The sequence below is a fragment of the Solea solea genome, chromosome 1, assembly GCF_958295425.1.
Source record: "Solea solea chromosome 1, fSolSol10.1, whole genome shotgun sequence".
NCBI lineage: Eukaryota > Metazoa > Chordata > Actinopteri > Pleuronectiformes > Soleidae > Solea > Solea solea.
In genome coordinates, this window is record NC_081134.1 from 38,536,608 (window position 1) to 38,560,324 (window position 23,717).

General features: G+C 40.6%; 1 long non-coding RNA gene across 2 annotated transcripts in view; it reads left to right on the forward strand.

Moving 5' to 3' along the window:
- Positions 1-300: 300 nt before the first annotated feature.
- The window catches only part of LOC131471421 (uncharacterized), a 40,343-nt gene continuing 16,926 nt past the window's right edge, over positions 301-23,717 (forward strand). For both annotated transcript variants that reach the window (XR_009241996.1, XR_009241997.1), the window contains exons 1-2: positions 301-415; positions 18,787-18,813. This is a non-coding gene — a long non-coding RNA (uncharacterized LOC131471421). The remainder of the gene's footprint in view (positions 416-18,786; positions 18,814-23,717) is intronic.

Below are 23,717 nucleotides of genomic sequence, written 5' to 3' on the forward strand. Positions count from 1 at the left end.
AGCTTTTTATTTGTTAGCATTTTCTGTTAGCCTGTTGGCATTGGCTTGTTTAACTTAAATATAATTAACATTGTTTACATATGCAACAATGTTTACAGTGCTGTTTATTTAGAGATGCATTAATGAATTACTGTTGGATTTATTGATGAATTGGTTAACGCATTGAAAGATTGATTTAGTGATTGATTAATTGATTGACTTGGTTGATTACAATAATATTAGGAACATAATAATTTAAAGGGTTGTACAACTTGATGATTAATTATATCTTGTGACCTATTATAGGTCAGGTCTTTTTGAAGGAACATTATGATGGCGAGCTAGCCCCAAGAACAAGGAGAACTAAAACTTTGGAACTAAAAACTGAACTGGCAAGAACTGTAAAAGAACTGCAACTCAAGCAACTGGAACAAAGGTACTATTGAAAACTGGAACATTTTAAATTATTAAGGCCTATTTTTTGGTTGGCTTATTTATTTAAACTGCATTTTGTGTTGTCTTGGTACTTTGCACATTGGGCTCCCGTACGAATCTACACTTCTGTCTAAGTCAGTAATTAGTCCTATTTAGTCATTCATGTTGAAATAAGACTTTTTACATATACCAATATTAAATTGTATCAAAGTCGCAATATGATCTCTTGACTGTATCGTGCAACTCTAAATTTAAAGTGAATGAACATGTAACAGGACTACAATCATTCTCTTACCTTAATTAAACTCTAAGTATAGTAACTGTAAATGAATTGACCATATCCAAAGAACAGAGTCAAATTCCTTGCATGTGCACTCATATTTATAGCCAATAAAGCTCATTCTGATTCTAATTGATTTCAAGTTCATGTATTGCCAACAGGAAGCATACAGGAAATCAAGCATAACAATACCATATTTGTTGATGTCAGACAATTTCAAATGAAATAAAACCCTCAGCAGAGGAGAGGACGAGACAGAATGTTGCCCTCTCTTATGAAGCGGCCCCAAATTGTAAAATGATGCAGCGGTAAGGATAAATAGATTTAGAGAAAATCCTGTGTTAGCTCTTTTGTTTGTCTTTCTTGCTGAATATTAGTTTAAGGGGAAATGTTCTTTCAAACTCTTCATATTTGGCTACGTAAATTATGTTAGGAATATAACCCACATTTACAGTGCTGACAAGAGATTGGCTGAATTTGAATGATGCCTCCTAATTAAATTGACAAGCGAGCTACACGGCTCCTGCTATGCAGTATGAAAGATGTTTGTATACTTTGGTTTGGCAATAATTGAAAATTTGCTGAATAGTCAGTCTACAGCAATAAGACAGATTGCCCATCGAGTGCCTCTGAGAGATTTGATATATTTTTTTTCCACTTTGTGTTCAGCTCAGCTCTAACTTGAGTTGCTTCAATGTACAATAGGTGAACTATGCAATCCAATCCAATGCACCTATAAAGCACATTTAAAACAACACACTTGACTAAAGTGGTGTACAGTAATAAAGTGAACATTTAAAGCACAAAAAGAGCACATCACAAGTGAGAAGCAGAATCATGGACAGCACAAACTCGCAGTGAGTCGAATCCCACAGAGGAAAGATGTGTTTTTATGACAGACTTAAAAACAGTTTTTGGGATGACCAAGAGCAGCTGATCTTAGGAACCACAAGGGAGTGTATGGCTTAGGTTCTGCTAGTATAGGACTAGGTGTTTCAATCCCTAACAATTGTGCACAGCACATACCTTGTGTGGAGATGGCAAAGTCAGAGAGAGGAGCTGGATTGGGCTACTCACTCCCCTGCTGTGCCATGCCGGTCTGTACACTCTGCCTCCCCCTATTCCCATCACTAGGTGGGTAGGCCATTAAGACACATATAAACATACAGTAACAACTTAAAATGGGGGAGAAAAGGTTAAGTAAGCACTTCGACTTAGCTTACCATCTGGGGGAACTGATTTGCATTTGTGTCTCAAACATGATATAAGCATTTTCCCTCACCCCATTAAAATGACTTCAGGTACAGGTCCAGAGGGGATGGTGAGCCACTAGGGTCACTGTCAAGGTTGCTAAACACAAAAGTCTCCATAATGAGTCCCACTTCAGCCCTGCACAGGTACTCTTACACACAAGTGTAAGGGACACACACCTGTGCCTCACAGATTGCCTTACAATCTTGCTTTTGACTGTTAAAAAACTAAATATGTACAAAAAGACATACTGAACAGGCATTGCTGTGACTAAGAAGACATGTATTAGGCTTCCATTTCTCAAATAAAAAAAAATAAAAAATTCACAGTTTCACAATTCCGTTGTGGAACACAGCTGTCAATTTCTCATCAGGAAACCTGACTTTGTGCTCAAACTTCTAGGTGTTTGTCTAGTTGTTAGATAAGCAGTGCCCTTCAAATGAAACACAAAGGCGTGACTGATTGACTCACTGATGGGAAGCAAAGTGCAGATACAAGTTCTAAAACTGTATCTTTCAGTGGCCAAGTTCTTGCTGCTGTCAGTTTTTCTTCCCTCCCTTCAATCAGATAAAGTGGTCCTATCATTACAAAGTCACTGCTTCATTCATTTGCTTTAGTCGTTTCCCCTCTCGCTACCTTTTTCCTTTCTTTTCGCGCTGGCTCACGACTTTTCTCTTTTGCTCACTCTGCTGTGAGATTGGCAGCAAGAAAGGGGATAAGTGCAAGGCTGCAGTTGGTTTCAGTGCCCCAACATCATGCTAATCATGGCAGGCGAGAAACGACAGTAGAGGGGGGAGAAAAAGAAATGATTCAGACCTAATCTTGTGACTTGCTGCAGCAGCTTACTGGTGAGTTATTGTGCCCCGAGGGTGGATTTAGCTTCTAGTTCTTCCCTTCATCTCCATCACCGTCTACAGTGTATACATAAGTGTGAATGTGTGTGTGCAGGGCCTTCTCTTGTGTGACTACACTGACCTCAATGTCAGGGTGTCAGTCACGTCTTTTCACTTAGCGTGTGCTTGTGTACACTAGCCTCTACTTACTCACAGAGCTGTGGGTGTGATTCACTTCTTGAATAACAACTACACAAGATTTTGAGCAATATTCACTGCAGGACAGAAGGTCAGTCGCCAACTGCAGGTTCTGTCACAAAAAAAAGCAATTTTAACCAGCATCACAAAATCTGAGAGGTCACACCGCTGAATGAGACCGCACAATCAAAAGGATATCTGGTAAATTAAAAAAATAATAATAATAAAAACGAAAGCTACTTTGGTCATAGTAGTATCACCTTTTACAGGCTGAACATCTAAATTTAAAAGATGGTGTGTTGAATGATAAACCCCAGGTAATCGCAGCACTTCATCTGTCACTGTCCTTGCCACAGGGAATAGAGTGAATGCAATTGCCACTGATAATAATGACTTTCTCTAACAATGACTGAAAGGGCCTCAGAGAGAGAGGAAAAAAGACAGCCTGGCTTCACAGGCTATAATCAAAGGGAAAAAAGAACCCAGTGTTTCACTGAACTATTAGCTCTCCACATCATGTACAATTGGAAAGAGGGCAGAACAAGCTTCTACATGTGATAGCCTTTTTTTTGGGGGGGTTTGTTTCTCAGTGAGGCCAGATGGCATCAACCTCCTTGTCTCTCGTCTGTGTGTAAACAACTGTTCACAGCTTGGTAGTGCGAACTGAAACTCAATTCTGTTGGGCAACAGCATGAGTGCAAAGATTCGTGTAATCACGTTTCTCTCCCTGCAATTGAAACATACGGTGCAAAGGGCAATGTGGGATCACAACAGGGTTAAAAAAACAAAACAAACGTGAAACAGAGAGCAAAGACGTTGTCGTGCATATGTGTACAGTTTGGGTTCAGTCTAGGTCCTGTGAGGGGGTTCTGTAATACAAGTGAAATGGGACTTACCAATAAATTGTCACTCAGCAAATCCAGAATCATTCTATTTCTATTTTCTGTTTTGTACTGTCTTTATCTCCAGCGTTCCAAATGGAAGAGGGGCCGAATTGGTTGCACAATTGGAGCCAAATACCAAGGGAGGGTTAGATACAGTGGGAAGACATTACTCTGAAGTGTTCCATGGTTACACGAAAAAAGGGGGAGGAGGGAAGGTCATCTCATTTCCCTCTTGAAGGCCTCTATGAATTTCCTGAATGATGCTGGAGGCAGATTCACTCCCTTCAATCTTCCCACCGTGAATGTGCGCTGTGGAGATGTCCATAATAGGAGGGGCGGGATCTGAAAGCCATCAAATCCTCTGGAGTGCATTGATAAGAAGCTGACAGTGAGTGCGTGTGTGTGTGTGTGTGTGCGCGCACGTGTATTTGTTACCACATTAGGGCCTTGTCAGGACCAGTAGTACTAGTAATAGTAGTCAGGGGTTAAACAAAGTTCTTATACGTGCCGTCCCATATTATCCACAAAATATGCTAGGAAAAGAAAAATAACACCATAAAGAAAAAGATTCATATGTACACCAATACTCATACATAGTCACACTTACACATACTATTGTGCATTTACACATGCACTATTTTATTTATCCCAAATCAAAGGTAAGGAAAACATTCTTAAATTCACATTTGCACTATTCCATAATGTAACACCAGCAAGACATATAGGATCTGGTGTAAATGACACTTTTACATTAGCATGCTTGGAGCATATACTGACTCCCAGCATGTCAGTATATGTGACATGTGACAGGAAGCTCTTAGTCAAAGCACTGATGTGACGACATACAGCCTATAACTGTAAACACTTTTGATTTTGATACTTCTCACTTCTGTTCTGTCATTCCCTGACACAGCCCTCGCCGTGTTAAACAAAAGGTGTCATGTGATTTAAAGTGTGAATTACAAAGAAGAAGCAAAAAAACATTCTTGCCACTGGCCATTCCCAAATTAGATGGAACCTCACACAAAACCTTAATTGTCTTTGCCATCCGCATTGACCTACAGTATTATGCTTAGTATAGATGTTTTTAATTTCATAAATATGTTTGGTTTGTCTGCCCACACACAAAATCACCATAAACAAAAACTGCATATGGAAACAATTCCCAGCCTCTAATAGCCAGACAACATTGTGATCCGCAGCGCTCACTCATATTTCAAAATGATGACGATCAGTTTGATCCCACAGTAATCAGACACACGCCCCATTGTACATTTAATAAAACCAAAACACAATTAATCACTGCAGACTGTTTGTATCGGAATAAAGTTTTACCTTTGTATTGACAGGGCTTGGGCTTATTTCATATCTCCAAAGTCCTCCGGGATCATTATTCAACTCCAGTTTCATTTGTTTTGTTTGATGATGTACGACCGTGTACTTTGCTTTTCACTTCTATTTACAGGTACTGTAAATCCAAAAAGGTTTTGTCGTGAAAGCAAAGTTATCGACTAAGGGAACAATTGTAACCCTGAGGTTTGATAAGTCACTTCTACCTTTCAATGATCGCTGCACTAAAATAGCATCAATGCTATTTATGTTCGAACATTTGCGCTGGAGGTTTCACTCTATCACTCATTTCAATTCGACAACTTCACAGGCTTCCAATGCACCTTGAGGCATCTTCAATTTACTGTCTGCAAGCGTTTAAAAAAAGCTTCTTAAACAAAATGGTGCAATAACCTTTATAACAGACAATATCAGCTGTGGCGTGTCCTCTGTGGATAGTGCGAATTCCACTATACTTAAGACATAAAGCTGAGCTTGTGTTTGCGCGTGTGAAATAAGCTACTAAAGTCTATTTTAGAAATAATTAGTTTTCACAATAATATATTAGCACGCTCTTCTATTCCTCCTTTTCAATAATTATTAATGAGAGCGGCTATTGTAATATTTCCCTCACAAATCATTCATTCCCATTAGATGTGTCAAGAATAATTAATGGTTTTTAATAAAGAAAAAGAGATTCCTCGTGCGACAGCAGGTGCGGGCAAAGATGCCGTGAAACACTGTATTAAAACATATTGCAATGCTGCGAAAGGGGAAAATAGTCATTCATCATGCATTGGTAACGTCCACGCTTCAGTATCCAACAATGCACTGCTATTGCCTCCGCGTGTGCCGTTGCATCTCTGTATGTGCGTGTACATAGATATTTATGTGATCTGTGTGATCTAAATCTACTGTGGTTATCTATGATGTAGTTCCTCATTACTGCATAATTGGTCTGGTGATAAAATAATCACGGCTGGGCCGAAGCACTCTGTCTCACTTCTCTGGCGAGGCCGAGCTATTGCAGAGTGTCACCTCTTCTCACAGACAAACCCAAAGTGAAATCCTGCATGTGTTCGGGGAGAAGAGCGAGATGGTCAAAAACAAAGGCTGTCACCATGATATTTATACTTCTTACTTGTCCACATTATAGTTTTATGTTGAAATGTGGAAAAAAAGGAAGCAGAAACATGGCCGACGATCATGCTTGTTTAATGAAGGAGAACATGATTATGTTTACATCTAACTGTCATCACAAATAAAGCTATTAATTTGTGTTTATCACCAGACTATTTTATCACTCAAAATCAACTGGGAAGTGGTGAGAATGTTGTTGTCGCAGTCTCTCTCGCTCTCTCTTTCAGACTGCCTGCTTCCCTGACATTTACTTTATGTCTTTATAATTCAGCAAAACTGTAAAAACAAGCAGGAAAATAACCATCACAACTAAATGGCAAACCCTAACCCAAACGTTATTCTAACTGTAACCCTAAAACCAGGTCTTAATCCTCAAAAAGCCTGTTAAACGTGTGTCTATTTAAGACAAGTACACAATCGCACACACAGGAGCTTGATACAGCAGTCATGCAATGCAGCCGCGATGCATCTAGTGTTTTTGGAGCAGGATAATATGCATGAAACCGTTCTTTTTCCTTTTTTTTTTTTTTTTTTTTTACCCCCTACTGATTATCAGTGCTCTCCCAAAAGTGGAACAGCATTTGCTACATAACTACTCCAGGTCCTTTTTAAAAAAGCTTTGCATTTCTTAGCTGTGACCTTGCAGATACTTCATCAAACCTAATTACTACCACAAGGTGAATACCATTATGGATCCCCCCTCCATGTTTAACAATTGGCACCAGACAGGACTGAAGCTCTGAGGGTACAGCCTATGATTTAGGCTGTGACTGGGTGACAGAGGTACTAATTAAATTCGGGGACATTTTTATCTAAGTCTGTGTATGTGCTACTGTTACCCGCTGTGCTCCTAAATGTTTATTTCCTTAACGGCAAACAAAGGCGACTCTGTATTTCTATTAGAATTATATATACTAGTAAATGTCTTTTGTCGTGTTTTAGAGAGCGTTAAAGTATTGTCATCATGTGACTTTACTTTTTGATTGTGATTCATAACCCCTCCAGGAAATGAGACACTAGAGATTGAGACTTTCTTCAGTTATTTTCAAAAACAGAATAGACTTTATAGTTATTTTTATGTGCTTAAGCTCAGACAGGTTTTCATTTGGAGGAAAAGCAAACAAAAAGGACTGCTGAATGCAAAAAATAAAAAGTGTTACAAATCCATTTGGGAGAGTTTATTGGAAGAAAATTGAACGTACTACATTTAAGGCTCAACTCACCAGGAACCTCGCCAGAGCAGGTAGTAAAAAACTACCAGGTACTATCGCTAATGGAAAAGCAAAAAACTAAAGAAAACACAAGTTTGTGCTGGAACTGTTTAGTGGAAAAGCGCCATCATTCTTACACACTGTACCTTTAAGTGTCTCAGAAACAGGTTCAAAAATGACTTAAAATCTATGTATTACCCTAAACTTGAAGCAGCCTGAAGTGCCCTGCGCGTGTGGGAGCTTTAAGCACATTGAAATTGATTTGAATTCAGATACAACGCCACAGCGGCTGAGTAACCGGTCATCGTATCCTTCCCTGTCATTCAATAGGCGTCCCCTCGGTGCTGAACCCCTTGTGAAAGAGCAGACGCCATCTGCAGCAGGTGCAGGTCTAATGATGCTTTGATGCCATATGTCAAATCTCATCACTTGCTGAGTCGACTGACATTTCCGTTGATGGCTCCTAGCAACAGCATTACAAGTGGTCGATGCTTTACCTCACCTGCGAATAAGGAACGTCTGAATGCTACCAAAAAAAAACCCTGCCGTAACCGTTAAGTGCTTACAGAAATACCCTTATATTTAAAACCACATTGCAGTTTCCACCTATGTGACAGCACTTCAATTTTCACTTCCATAACAGAGATTTATTTATGGTATATAAGTGACACAGTCTGGTGAGAACATATGACGGCACCGTACTAGTTAGACTTGACATATTTTGACATGGTCTCGCTGTTTGTGCGCGCTATTTGTCTCCACCTTTGTCCGACGTTTTTGTATCACCAGGAGACAACTTCTGATTATTGCATCAGCAGCTGTCGCGTCTTTATCGTCCCCCCCCAAACCGTGCTTTTTTTGGTCAAATCATAGCTGCACGGCCTACACTTGGCTGAGTAACTCGTAATCATTCCACTTCTGTTTGATGTGTGTGTGTGTGTGTGTGTGTGTGGTGGGGGGGGGGGCTGTCTAGTCACAGACAGCCCATCAGAGTCAAGTGGTATGGAGTGATTGCATGCATTGTGTCAGTGATGGAGTTAGAAGGCACTGTTTGTCCTTGTGCCGTGTGTATAAAAACAACAGCCGTGATGACATTAAAAACACAGAGGAGTCGTGTGTATGTGCGTGTGTTTCCACGGCCCCGGTCTTCGACCTGATTGATGTTGTGGAGAGCAAGCTGGTTAAAGCTGCATCAGGAATGCCCCTGTGCCTTTATCGTTTCAAATATGACACTTAACTAACGGGAAACCCATATTGATATTGTTTTACACCTATTTGTTGAATGAATTCCTTCGATCATTAGGGTCTTGCACAACCAGCATCACTTTGTTCAATGTGACTAAATCTGTGACCACACTTAGATTTGATGTCACATTTTACTGACACCCACTGGTTTTCACATCTACCTCACTGCTGCATGTGGTAAGTTGCTCTTTAAATATCTCAGCACTCATTGATCATACGTTGACAAAATTGTGTTAAAAATAGACAAGTTAACTAAAGAAATGTAACCGTAATGATCTTGCATTTGTTATATGATCAAGATTTAAAAAAAAAAAATAGCATTGGGCCTATAGTCACTAACATTTCTACACACATTTAACTAAAGCTGGCAACTCGACTCACCTGGGACAACAGAGGAACAAGACAACAGTTGGCTGAGTATAGCGATCTGAAGTCTACAGTCTTGGACTTCTTTCAGACATAGCACCGAGGAGACGGTTACATGAGAGTATAGACTGCTTCAGTCTCACTTGGCACGAGGACAGATCCGTTCTGAAGTGAGAAAATATGACAGCATTTGTAATGGCCATACTTTCACCTGAGAAATGAGATGAGTAATCCATCCATCATTTATCTATCCATCCAGTAAATTATTCTTTATTACAGACTCGCCAATATATATTTATTGAAAAGTGAATGACTGAGTGGAGATGAGTCCAGAGGCAGACGTGGGGCATGGCGGCACTGGCGACGCTGGCGAGTTGGTTAAAGCTGGTGTGGTATTGGGGTTTCAAGGTCCAGTGGAAGTTATAGAGATGCACAATTCACCAGAGGGTTCACACTGAAGCAGACAGACAGGAAAATTAGTTGCAGGAAAAAACAAGGTTTGATTACTCGGACTGGAAAAAAAGAACTTGTTCAAAGAACTAAATTGTCTGATCACTACGATCTGACACTGAATGCAGGAAGCTGCACAGCTTGAGTAGATGAGCTGATGAGCAGCAGGTATGTTGTAATCATCCAATCAGATTCCAAGGACCAGAGAGGAAGAGGAGCCAGTAGACACGCCCACACACACACACACGTGCACACACGCACACACACACAGGGACACACACACACACACAAACAAAACCCTGATTGCAGTCTGCAAATATCACAGCTCTAGCATTGGGAAATACGCAGTTGGTTACAAGTTGTGTCCTCTTGTAATAATGTTAATAGATCAACATGTTACTTGCTTTAATTATTAGCAGAACAACCATGCTCTAAATAATAGTCCATGTGGGGTCAGACTTCAATCAGGAAATCCTGACTAACAACTTTAAATTAACTAAATTGCTATTTTCTCAAGTCGACTCTTTTATATTAGAATAAGTGATAAAGAGAATGTTGAGTTTTAACCAGATAATTGCAAACACAGTTAAAACGGAAAGGGAAACGGGTGAAAACACTTGTACATTGTTTTCCTCTGGCTCTCTGGGTGATTCCTTGGGTTGAACCCAGATGGGTATAATAAAGTTCAGTTTGGACTGAAAACAACACATTTGTAAATAAATGCTTGCATTATTAGGTTTAGGCATGGGATTTAATTAAAAAGACGTGGGTATAACAATAAACACCGCAGTGTAGACTTTATAGAGTTTGATGTTTGATCCACGCCGTCCAGAGATGTAAGCCGAAATGCATCACTTAAATCTTGACTACACTATTTTTATTTCGCCTCTTGTTGGTTTCCCCGTATTCATGTAAGTGCAACACTTGTCAGTGAAGTACTGTCAGGGCAGACAATTCTCACTTAGTTTTAAATGAAAGAAGATTTTATAGTCTACATTGACTGTCACAGTGGTCATCTTTCTATGCGCCTCTAACTCACAGCTGTCAGGGAAGGCTGCCATTCATCCAACGCAAATGACGCAAGACGGCAGCAATTTCAAAATAAGTCGTTTTCGAAACTGTCGCTATGACTATTAAACTGTTTCACCTTAACAAATACAGTGATCTACGTGGCCTATAAATGAGACATATGCTAATAAAGCTTCCCTCATATTACCCAAGCTTGGGCATCAGTGCTGTTAAAGGTTTATTTTCTCCTCTGACGGCCTCTAATCAGCTCCTCTCAACCAAGCTTACTCCACCTGGAGGACCGGGCTACTGATTTTCTGTCAGGAGGAAAAGCACACCATAATTATGCTGCCATTTGAAATTCCATCACTCTCCTTTTGCAACAGGAATAAGATGCATCTCATTGAAATGTATGTCGAACACTAGAAGGATATATTCATGGGTAAACCTTGTCTTTTTAATTAAACACACAGTGGCCTTGGTGGATTGCTTGTGACACAGGGAATGATCAGGGCACTTAGAGGGCTCTAGTTCAGGTAAATATTCCTTTAATGTCCCAGTGGATGGCAGGAGGGGCATGACTTGGCATGTTTATGGCAGTTTTGGAAAGCATATCTGAACACATACAGACCGCAATACCTTGGCCAGGAATATCTTTTCTAAAAAATGCTCTGCGTAAGGGTTGCGCACACATATCCATCACACATTAAACCTGTGGGTAGAGGATGAGAGCCATTCTTTATGATATATGCAGATTATGAAGAATGATACTGGATCACATTCTCCCAGGTCCCATTACTGGCAACCCACTAGCAATTACAAATCCCAAACAAAAGCCTGCTTCCAACAAACTGCGCTCACAAAAAATGATTCTCTCTTTGTCTGTCTCAAAGCACTGTTGGAAGAACAATACTTGAACATCTGGATCATTTGATTCATCTTTGATTTTTCTTTAATAATTAAAATGAGAGGGGGGAAAAAAAAGCAGGATTCTTACACGCAGAGAGGAAACGGCTGCAACTCAGATCAGTAATTCTAAAAAAGACAAATTCGAATGACCTTGACATTTCATTTTGCTGAAAATGCCAGTAGATTATTCAGTCAACTGAGGAATGAGAGAGACAGACAGAAGGGAAGAGGAAAACAAAAATAGAATAATTCTGAGGGGGAAACAGACATTTGAATTCTCAGTGATATGCCAAGTATATATATATTTTGCAAGATTTACTGACAAGACTTTCTTTGCCACAGAGAGAGAGGAGCTACAGTGCGAAGTGATAAAGTATATTCTCTCTATTCTATTCTATTCACTTCACAGTTATACTTTTCTTTCGGGTATATCTACAATTCTGCGTTGTCTTTTAAAAAACATGCTATTTGCATACATGTAAGTATGTATTTGCTGGCGGGGGGAAGGTGCCGCAAGCTCTTTGAGTCAGCCTCCAGCCCCTAACCCTCCTCTCGCTTCACTTCCTCTCACCTCTCACCTGCCCTGTGGCCTGCTGCCTTCAGACAGACGCCGGCTAATCTCACCCTCCCCCTCCTCCTCTCCATCTATTCTCTCCCCCCCCACTTTCCCCCTTGGTTCACAAATAGGACAACAAGGTCTGACTACTAACCTCACTCCCTGACTCCATCATTTACCACACGTCTCAGAAAAACCTGTTTATTGCACTTACATGGTGATGTGTTGATGGTATTCAGAAACCTTGAACAACTGCCAGCGAGCCAGTAGCAACAAGTTAAAATCAAGATTAAACTTTTTTTTTTTTTGTTTTTTTATGAGGCAGAAAATGAGTACATATTTTTTAAGGTGCTCACAACACACTTAGGGGTCCAACCAGGGGTGAAATGACACCACGCTTGGCGTGTTTTGCCTCAATGTTGTAGACGCTTCAGTGTGTTGCCATGTTTAGCTGATCTGCGATCATTGTGGTGCATGTCCCTGTCTTGTTTAATAAATTCAGCGTGCGGTACTGTGTCCCTCCTGTCCACATAGTTTTGCCAGCAGTGCCGTGTCGCGGCGGCTCGTCACTATGAAATGTGCATCTGTATCACCTGTCACTCACGGGGAGCCTTGCCGAGTGCGGTTTGATTGACGTGAGGAGCTGCTTGAGGAGAGAAGACTGTCTCTCACACAGCTCTGTGCGCCAAACTATGTGTGAACAGAAATGAGGACATTTAGGGAAAACAGGAGACTGTGAGAAAGAGGAGGAAGGGAAAAAAAACCCATAATTAAATTATATGAGCATGTTTTAGACAAAACCCGGTCCCCTGTGTGTTCCGTGTGTGTATATTTGACACCGTGTTAGTGTTTGCTTGTGTGTCTTCATGTGCTCTCCTGTGTATTTTGCTTTATGCATAGCTGTGTGTTAAGGCGAGACTCTGAAATCTTCCTCTTTTGTGCCTCATCTAATGTTTCCCAGCCAAGCCAAGCGACAGGCAGAAAGTGACAGGTATACAGGTGTAGTTTGACAGGTATCATCTGCAGACTGTATGCTGCGTGCGACCAGAGGTTGGATTTACACTCTCGAGGTCTGACAGAAGAGCACAGAGCACAGGGACACACATGCACACACACACACACACACACACAAATTCTCTCCCTCCAGAAAGGTAGTATGTGAGAGGCTTTGATGATCTTCAATCCTTCGCTGTCCTCTTTGGTCACATTTGACTTCTTGCAGGGCAATAGCTCTAAAGTCAGGGCGCAAATCAAAGCACAGTGTGCTCTCCTTATGTCAGGGAAGGTCAGCACAGAAATCTTTTTTAAGATCACATTGTGGACAAGTGGATCATGTGAAAACCGATTCTTTTGCATCAAGAATAATAAATAATCCCTAAAGAAGCAGCCCATTTAGGAGCTACACTTACAGAATTACAATCAACATGTTTATTCTCAAGCTTCGCCTCATCATTTAACATCGTCACTCTCTGTGTCGCAAGACATAAAAGTAATCACAAGGCCAACCAACAAGTTAATGGTGGCTCTGCTGCTGCTGCTGCTGCTTGTTTGATTTATGCAACGGTTGGCATGTTAGCATTCTGTGTATTTTCCAAAAAAGGATCCACCAACTGGTGGAATTCACCAAAAATGAGAGGTTCACCTTTGATAGGGATGATGTGCCGTTTGAAAACGTGTCTCTGACAGTTGCAGAACAGCCCCCCCCCCCCCACAAGATTTTTGAAAGAGTGGAATCTGACAGTTTTGTGACTGTCTCCATGGAAACGGCGAGAGGGTCTCATTAGGGTAGGACTAGAAAAATCTGTTTTTGGGGGGAAAAAAAGAAGAGAAGAAAAACCTGACAAAATAGCTGAGGCCGACACAATTTGAAAAAATAAGTTAAATGACAAAAACAACAAAGCAGGGATACATTTTTTTTGCGAGGGAAATCTAAAAAGAGTCAAACTTCAAACGCAGAGGACGGCGGAGGACTGTGATTATTAAACATATTGGCAGAGCGGTGGATTCAAGATGGCTCTTGACACCGACACGTTTACGGTTGCATCAGACAAAGCTCGTGTTCAAGGGCAATCTCTCTTACATATCTGATGGGGTTTGCCAACTATTCCAGTGGCATCACCGTCATCTCCAGTATCAGTCTGTCTCTCTCCTTCAGCTTTGCAATGTATTTTTTTACTCACTGTGTAATATTTCCACACCCACATACAGATGTAACTGGCATATACACTTTTTATCTCTGTATGCACAACGTCTATTTAATATCTCTGCACCATCTATTTCCCTTGGAATAGTTTAGAGTTTAGTTTAGCGACAGGATTCACTTTGTAATTTAGCCTTGTCATTCACTCAAAAAAGGCAAGATCAGCAGATAGAGATGGCTGTATTTTCAGTATGATTAAGCCTGTGTCTAAAATGCAATATTGTGCAAATCATGCCATGTTTCTTACATGTATACTATTATCAAAGAAAAAAACGTACATGTTTTTGAACGGAGGAGTGTTACTAAATTGAGTGTGAATAATGAGCTAACATTTTACTTACATTGCATATTTCTTTCATATCAGCACGTAATGCTCCTGGGCGTAGAATAATTTGATATAATGACAAGGTTGTGCAGGAGGATGGCGTGTGGGGCCGCACTGAACAACAAGTTACACTGTATTTTACTTGTTTTGTTTGGGGAGGCCAAGTGCAAATTGACACAGAACTTGCGTCTGAAGTTATTTGCCATTATCTCTTTGTTGTGTAGTTGCGGGGAACAAAAAAGATATTATATTATATATTATCATATCCTGTGTGAATGAAAAATGCACAAGGTTGACTTCTGGGACTGCTGTGTTTGTTTCCTGGGAACAAATAAAAAAATCATAATGTTGAGAAGCATCCCGTGTCTCTTTGGAGGTCTTCAGCCTCATATGCAAATGAACATTGTATTTGCATTTGGAGCTGGCACCACTTTTATTAATGGAGATATAAACCGTGGGAGCATTTATAACCATTACTATGTTTATCACTTATAATAAAAATGTGATTATCAATAATATAAAAGAGACTTTGCTATAGTTGCCTTTTTTTTTCAAATATTTTTAATGAACACACAGTGGCCTTTTATGAGTAGTTCATTAAAAACTACTTTTCCACACATATTTCATCTTCATGCCTCGATGTTGAACAACATCATTAATGTTAAACTGAGAGAAAGTGAAAGGGTGAAACGTTAGCATTTTTCTTTTTTCTTTGCATCCGGCTCAGGAAGCTTGCAACAGCTAAAGCACAGAGCTGGCGAAAGAGCCACAGCATGCCTCGTGGAAAGCTGGGAATTAAGATGTATTATGCCAGGAAGAGAGGACTTTATTTATGGGAGCATCCGGAATAAGTAGAAGGAAATGCAGCAATACCTGGGGACAGTGCTAAATAGTGAGAGACCATTCCCAGGATAGGGATAGTGCAGAAAATGCAGAAAAACCAGGGGAGGAGATGAATGTGGCTAATGAGATCAGCACTGGATCCACACAGGGACTTTGCAAAGGCAGCAAAACAATGGACTAAAACAAAAGAAAACTTGTTATCTCCAGTCAGGTAATGATAAACCTCTAAGAAGTGGGGTTTTTATGTTAGCTATTGCAACATGTGTGCACTGCTACATCTTTTACCTCACATGTGATATTAATTACAGTTAACACCAAAGCAGCCAAGCATGAGTCTCATTATCAACACACTACACACACACACACACACCACGGCTCGCTGCAGGAGAGCCGCCAACAGAGAGGGAGGTGTATGGTTGTGATCAAGAACGTGTGTGTGTGTGCATTTATCATTGTGTACACGATAACACGTGTTGGTCATTTTAGAGTGTAGTGTATGTCATGTGAGTATTTCTGGAGAGGCTGTGATGACGTGTTTGGCAGGTATCCACTCATTTAGAAGGGGAGTAAGAGTGAATTTTCCCTGCCAGGAGAGGGTGGGCTGACAGGAGGAGGTGCTGAATAGTGAAGAGAAAAGTGGCGATGGGCATCTCCATCTCCACTTACCCAAATTTGGTAACCCTCGCTTACTGCCTTTTGACGTTGCCTTCACCGCTGTGCATTGGCCCTGATGGCCGTGCAGGGAGGAGAAACGCTTGTTCTCCCTCCACTCAGACTTCGCCTTCGCCTCTCCTGAGAACACATGACAGTGAGCATCGAGCAAACCAGCCGCAGCTTTCCCGAGCTTTCCCCAGCCTGCCAGTGCCTGCCAAACCAGCTCCTTACTACCCGTTCCACTATTAACAATCAGCACATATAGACAGACAAAATATTTACTTATCTTCACAGCTGAACTGTAGGTGGGAGGTTGAGGGGTTCGCGGGTGGGGAGGTGGCTTGACAGCAAATTAGTGTCCTGCCATGACACATGCAATGGTGTGGCTCGACAGGTCCCCTCTTTCCCCCCCATTTTATTATCATCCATGCTTGAATTATTCAGTGGCACCCATTAGCATAACAGCAGCCATATTATATTTAGCTCCCCCTATGTTGACTGCACCAACATTTCACTCCAGATATTCCACTAACGAAAGAGGCAGTGACTTAAAACCAAGTGCAATTAGTAACCAAGAAAAAAAATCTCTCCTACCTCTTGGTCTTTCCCTTCTGAAATCATCAGACTAATGTTCTTTCAGTTCTTTACAGCAAAAAAAAGGATACAGTCTATTATTTTGATGAGCAAAGCAAACTGGCAGATTCTAATGGCGTTTGTCAAAAAGGAACTGCCACACATTTATCGATGTGCTTTAGCTATCACCCTGTCTCATTTGTCACTATTAACTGTAATATGAAAGATCCCTCATCTCATCTTGGAGATGTAATTTGTTGGCTTGCAAATGGAGCTGGACTGAGCAGAGAAGAGCTACAATGATGAAAGCGCTCAATGCTCCTTCCCCTCACTGAATGTAAAATTAAACCTTTGCATAGCTGTTATGGTTGATCTGTGCGAGCCACTTTATGCCAACATTTATTTAAAGTCAATGTAATTGAATTGCGTTTAATTTCTGGGTGCGATATACATGCAGGAAGAGGGTTGTATAGACACTAGGAGGACATGCAATTGAAACTGTGTCAGTGTGTGGCTTGATGTCTACAATATGCTTGTAACAGACATGTGATTCCGTCTCTCTGCTGTGTTTGGTGCTCTCCTCATCTCCACCAGCTGTACACTTTGACCTCCCACTCATCTTTGATCCGCTGTCAAAGAGCTCGCTCTCTGCCATCGCTCAGCTCCACTCTGCAGACCTTCACTTCTCACTCCTGATTTGGGCCTGGAGTCACTCAGTGTGAGCTTCTGACAGTCTGTTTGAGGCAGCTCCCTGGTTGAGCCTTTTAGAAGAGAGAGGATTTGTAATTCATTCGAACTCGAAAACCTGGCTCGTGCAGTCAGTTATCAGAATCTGTGCAGTTTGTAATCTTAACTAAACTGTGAAATGTCAAGGAATCCAGGGGAAATTAAGCCATTATTTCCAAGAGCTGAAAAATATTGATTTTACGTAAACTCTTTCATAAATTTTCATATGCTCAGTGTCAACATAGTGATGAAATATGGGTCCAAATCCCTGTATTAAAAGTATTTTTTTACTTATTCTTAAAAAAAAGGCTCCTTGTCCTGTGCTTATCTATAAATTATAGCAAGCAGTTGTGTCATAAATTAAACCAGCTTTAAATGGGTTCACTCCTGTGCAGATCATGAATGCTAGCAGAACAGCAATTGATGGATCTGCCAATTTACCCCAAACCCAACAGATCACTCACCAAAAAATAAAGACCGTTCTGCATTGCAACTGCGATAAAAAACAAACATAACAAACAAACAAACTGGCTAACAAGAGAAGAAAGAACAACAGCAACATATGTTTTTCCAGAAGGGGGCGTAACTTGACCATAAGCATTATTATGAAACTAGTTCACACACACAATTACACATAATAGTCTATGTTAAATATATTCCAGTAGTAATTACAGCATTCATTGATCTGTGTGTAACACCGATCAGTGACATTGCTCTGAAAAAGTTAGTGAATAAGAGGTTTAATGCCACGGCATAACACAAATTTGTGGTTTAAAACAGAGGCAAAATAATTTCAGCTAATCCGCCACTCAAATCTGACAACGTGAAAGAAAGGCATTTGTAATTTCACAGCAGCATGTCATTAATTGTTAACGGAGGAATTAGGCAAAGAAATAGCTACACAATTGGAGACTCGACTCAAAGCTTGTCATCGCAGTCAAACACTTTCATAACCTGTCTCGACCCAAAAAATCATTCAATCTTGTTGCTGTGTCACATGTAATTAGATATCGGTTCGAGTTCAGGAGAGATTGCTCTGACAGAACATGGTGCTGTCCGTGGTGCTGAAGTGCATGGTTGCTGAAAAGTCATATTTTCACCTGTTTAACATTGAAGCAGATATTATGTGAAGATTCTCATGTGAGGTCTATTATGTGAAAGTTCTCAGTTGAAATGTAATTGGGTTCTTTTTCTGTATTTGCAAACACACGGCTGCATTAATGCATGTGTCAGTGCAACATTACAGTCGCATTAATTCCACGTCTGACTCTGGCCAGGCTCATTAACTCTGCAATGTGCAGCTGTACTGTTTTCTTAAAACTTTCACATTCTATAGTATGAGAACATTCAAAGTTGGGTTCTGGAGTCTGACTAGCCTTTTCTTTCTTCAGGTTGATCATCTTGAAGATCTTCAAACAGTAAGAGCTATTTTTATTCTTGTTGGTCACTGTGTCCTCACCTCACTCTCTTACTCTGTCCTTTGTCCGTCCGCTGTGCCTACATGTATTTATCATCGCTGCCGCCATGATGTTGTCTATTCTGTTTGACAAACCAGTCTGTTTTTGTTGATTTGTACCTTTGACATGGACATGTCTTTGTTTAGTCATCTATTTGTCTTTCTTTTTCTTTCCGTCTCTATCAAACTAATAACAGTGGAGGACTGTTCCTGGAGCAATAGCCATGCTAAAAATGTAGTTGGACATTAATTATTTCTGGCCATGATCAGTTATTTGTATGGAATATTTGTAATAGTGGTCTGACGAATCAGATGTTGGCTCACAACTGGACTGAGACTGAAGGGTTTGTTGGCAGCTTGTCTGAGAACAGTGCACTGCTAAGTAGTTTGGATTCTTTCATGGGTCTGAAGCATCAAATTGGGTGTGTGCTTGTATGTGTGTATGAGCGAGAGAGACTTTTTCAACGTAATGCTTGCAATACATTTTTCAATGTGTTGCTTCATATTGACATAGATGATGGTTTTGCAGATTTTAAAACTCTTAACTTGTTGTCCTTTATTTTGAAGATGCCAGCTTTGTCCAAATGTGACATTAATGTAAATCTGTTTCCCAATTACTCAATACTGAATAATTTCCTTTTTAGGTACACAAAAGTCATTTTTTTTGTCTACAAAAGGTGCCATCTGTGTCAGCCTCCCTAATTGTGCCTCTAGAAAATTGTGTCGAAATAAAATATTGAGTGTCTTTACAGATACGTAATAGTGCATTTTCCCATATTTGTTGTACCTAATACTGGAACTATTAACATTTCCAAGCTGACAACATAAAGGTTGCCTGTCTCAAACATCACTGTAAAGTTACAATAACATAAACTCTGGAAAATCTTCCCTTCTGGGACAAGCCAATGTTTTTCTTTTTTTTTTGTTTTTAAATTCATGAGTTTGGTTTTTAGTGCACTCAGCACCAGTCCAGGACCCAATATACACACACACCCTTTCTCTCAGAATTAGCATATAAAGGTACTCTTTCTCTTCCTGCACTCAAACTGTGATATATACTAAAAAGTTTCACAAAACCTAAAACTCTGGAACACTTGTGTAGCACTGTTACAGGCAGCTTGTTTTCTATGATTCTGACATATTAGAAGGTCCTCGACTATACGATACGTTGTGTGCAGTGCAGATATTTGGGTTGTGTAATATAAACAACCTGCATCTTATTATTGACAATCACTTCTTGAATGTGGTCTGAGGGGGAAGAAAAAAAGTCGACTGTGCTCGAGATGGAGGAGAAGTGTGTCGTCGTTTCCCTGGCTGTGACACATGTCTTGTTTGGTTGGCAAAGCACCTCTCGGTCTCCCCCCTCTCACTTTATCTCACAGCGCGGGAGAGAAACATGCTTTCTTTCTATTCGCTCCACAGCGTCCTTGTTCCTTTCCTCTCACTGTAACACTGCAGTATTTCAGCATACCAATGACTGAGACTGTGGGGGGATCCTCTCTACCTCATTGTGCGAGCACCCATCCAGGTGTGACTGCATGTCAGGGAACAGTCTCACTACAGCCACAATTGCTTTCCTCCTGACTTTTCTGTGCCAGCCCTTCTTATTAATCCATGACATGCAGAAATGCTGTCGCACACGTGTTCACATTTGCTGCCATGTATTCAGAACAGAAATTCCTGCAAGCTCAAGTGCACGCCCAATGCCACCATTTGTTGCCATAAGATAGGATAATTGCAGCTGTGGGGACACGGACAAAAGAGTTAGGATATTGTTGCGTCTTATAATTATCACTCATTTCATATTTTGAACTTGTTTAGGCTTCGCCATTTTTCAGCAGTGCTCTTTCTGTCATTTTTACAATGTCAAATCCATCCTTAACGCACACTTGCTGAAAAGGACATGCAAAAGTGGATGTGATTAGAAACTTTGCAAGCCAAAATATTTATTCAAAGGATTATTATTTCTTGGCTTGACAGTAGGCAGAGTGTCATGTCTTGTGCACTGTATGAAAACACTCATCTCACAAATGACTGACACAAACAGAAATGAGAGGAAATAATGGCTTGATGTTGACTGTGATGGATTATCATGAATGGAAAATGTCAGCGTTGTCAACAGTGTCTAAATCGTGGCAAGCTTGGCGTCAAAAAGCTGCAATGAGAATAGTTAACTGAAGATTGCTTGTACACAAACACATCACTTGTGTTTTGTATTCATGGATTTAATCATTTAATCATGTCCTAAAACGTAGATATTGCATGCTGTAAGGAAAATGTATGCAAATAACACTTACTCATTTGATTTAGCTAATAAAAGTCATTACATTTGGTGATATATAATACACGACTTTACACTGAAAACTTTTACAAACATTTACCATTTCATACTATTTGTAAATAATGCAAAATGTACGTCACTGAATATCAACCACACTGAAACTGTATTCTTTTATTACTTTAACTGAATCTTTGACTCGTAGAAACTGATTGTGATATGGTTTTCGTTACAGTGGCAGTCTTTCAGGGCCGAATTGTAGTTACATGCTGTACAAGTACATGCTGATTAAAGTTTTCAAAGTACTACATCCCCTGTCATCTTTCACAGTGTAACTGAATAGCTAATAGAATAAAAGTATGTAGGAGCTGTGGAGTGAAATAGTTCCCCCCCAGTATTAGTAATTATTAATATAAAAAGAAAAAATCAGTTTGCCCTCCTGTTTGGCCCCTACTCATGCCTATACATACCACATAGGCATAGGCATTTTGATGATTAGTCTAACATTCATGTTGAATCTAGAAAAAGAGCCATAATCAGGAATGCAATCCTGATGCACAACTCCAACTATTGTGCTCACGGAGGTTGCTTGCTCACACTTGTGTCAAATGTGGCTTGAGTGACTCACTCGGAATGCAAGGGACGGGAAAAAATATGGTGTGCTCAAACTGCAAGTGAAGCCGGAGAGACAGCAGATGTTAAGGTAAAATGGTAAAATGGGGATAAAGGATGAGGGGAATACTGAGGGATGTCTGACATCATGTCCTCATTTTTAATGGCAAGGTCTGCATATGGGAGCAGCTGCTGTGCCCTCTGATTCTTCCCTTGAAAATTTGTCTTGAATATTAATTGTGTTGCTGACTGGGCTTATTGCAGGTTTTCACGATCCTCCTGCTCCATCAGTTTGATGACCGTCTTTCTGAAGACAATAGTCGCGAAACAACCTGATCTCTGCAATCACAAAAGTTTACTGTAAACATGTCAATAAGCTACAAAAAAATCAGCTTGATATTTTTAGACGGCAGTTTATTTCTCACTTGGCTGCTGTCAACAGATATCAGTTTTAAAATAACTGGATAAAAACAAACAATCCCCACTGCACTTTGAATCTTCCTTCAGCATCACCTCTCTGTCTGTCTCACTTTGTCGGCTCCTTGTCTGGCATGAGATCCGATTGATTGGTTGCGATGTAGTTAGACTAGAGTTGGACTAATTTGAAGTAAACTCTGCACAAGTGGCTGAGGCTTTGTTTTATGACCCTGTTGGTGTTGAATGAGCACACCGTGCTTCTCCTGGGAGCAGCCTACAGGCATACCACAGATCTGACACGCAGCTCTGCACAGTCAGAGAAATAGAGAGGAAGGGAAAGAAGGGGGGGGAATACAGTTCCCCAAGAATTCTGGCTGAATCCATCACAGGAAAAAAAAAAAAAAAACTTCCAGAAGTTCCTTTTTTTTTAACACTGGGGTCGAGGTAAATCAAGATAAAACATGTATATTAAAAGAGACCATCCATTTATACCTTTTTGAATCTCGGATGCTTCCATTACCTGTTCATTGTCCATCAAATCCATCATATTGTGACTTTCATACTCGAGTACAAATTTAAACTCCTTTTTAGTGACAACACAAACATATTTTTGCAAGATCAGAAAGCGTTCAACACCTTTGTGAATGTATACATAAGGCCCTGCGGGGGTATTTTTAGGCTCCCCCTATTGCCACCGAAGCACCTCAGCACTCAGCGGGATTTCTCAGATGACAGAAGGAGCTGGAAAGTCAAAAGATGGATAGAAGGAGAGGTGTTGCTGAGGAGGAGGGGAGGGAGTGTGGACCCGAGGGATCCTGGTGTGGAGTGGTATATGTAGGGGAGGGGCAGGCGGGTCAGAGTCAGTGAGTGCCAGTTTAATCTGATAGGAGTTCATCCATGCAGAGAGGCTGGAAATCCATGCAGAGAAGCTACGGTGATCTGCACAAATTATACACCAGTGAGCGGCGAAGACAGACAGCAAAAAATATATGGACGTGTGCGCGGAATGTAGATGATTTTGTGATGGAGGAGGGAAGATGGAGAATGGAGGCAAAAAAATGTGATGAAATGATGATAGCTGGTGTCATGAACAGGTGATTGTGTGAGGTAAGATCTAAGTTGTCAGTCAAAACCCCTTATTTAATGTGTGGCTTGGTATGTGATAGAAACCGGTAAAAAAAGGAAGAAAAAAAGGGAAGTAGTCTGACAGAACAAGACAAAGGGATCCATAATTTATGAGCCATACAGGTGAACATCTAGCATCCCACCCTACTTACTCTGTGCTTGCAGAACAGCAAGGGTCACCCCTACTTTCCTCCCTCCTTTCGCTCCACTGCACTTCCTCCTCATGCACTGTAATTAAAACCACAGGTGGGACCCGTAACACTGCCTGGCTGCTCCCAGCATGCAACAGGCACCATCTGGTTTAGAGGAGGGGCTTGTGTTTTTTTTCTTTTCCCTTACTCCAAACAGCCAGGAGTTAAAACATCAAAGGCTTAGATCTTTGATCAGACCTCAGCGGGGTGGAGAGCAGAGGGAATAATATCCACTGTCTCTTG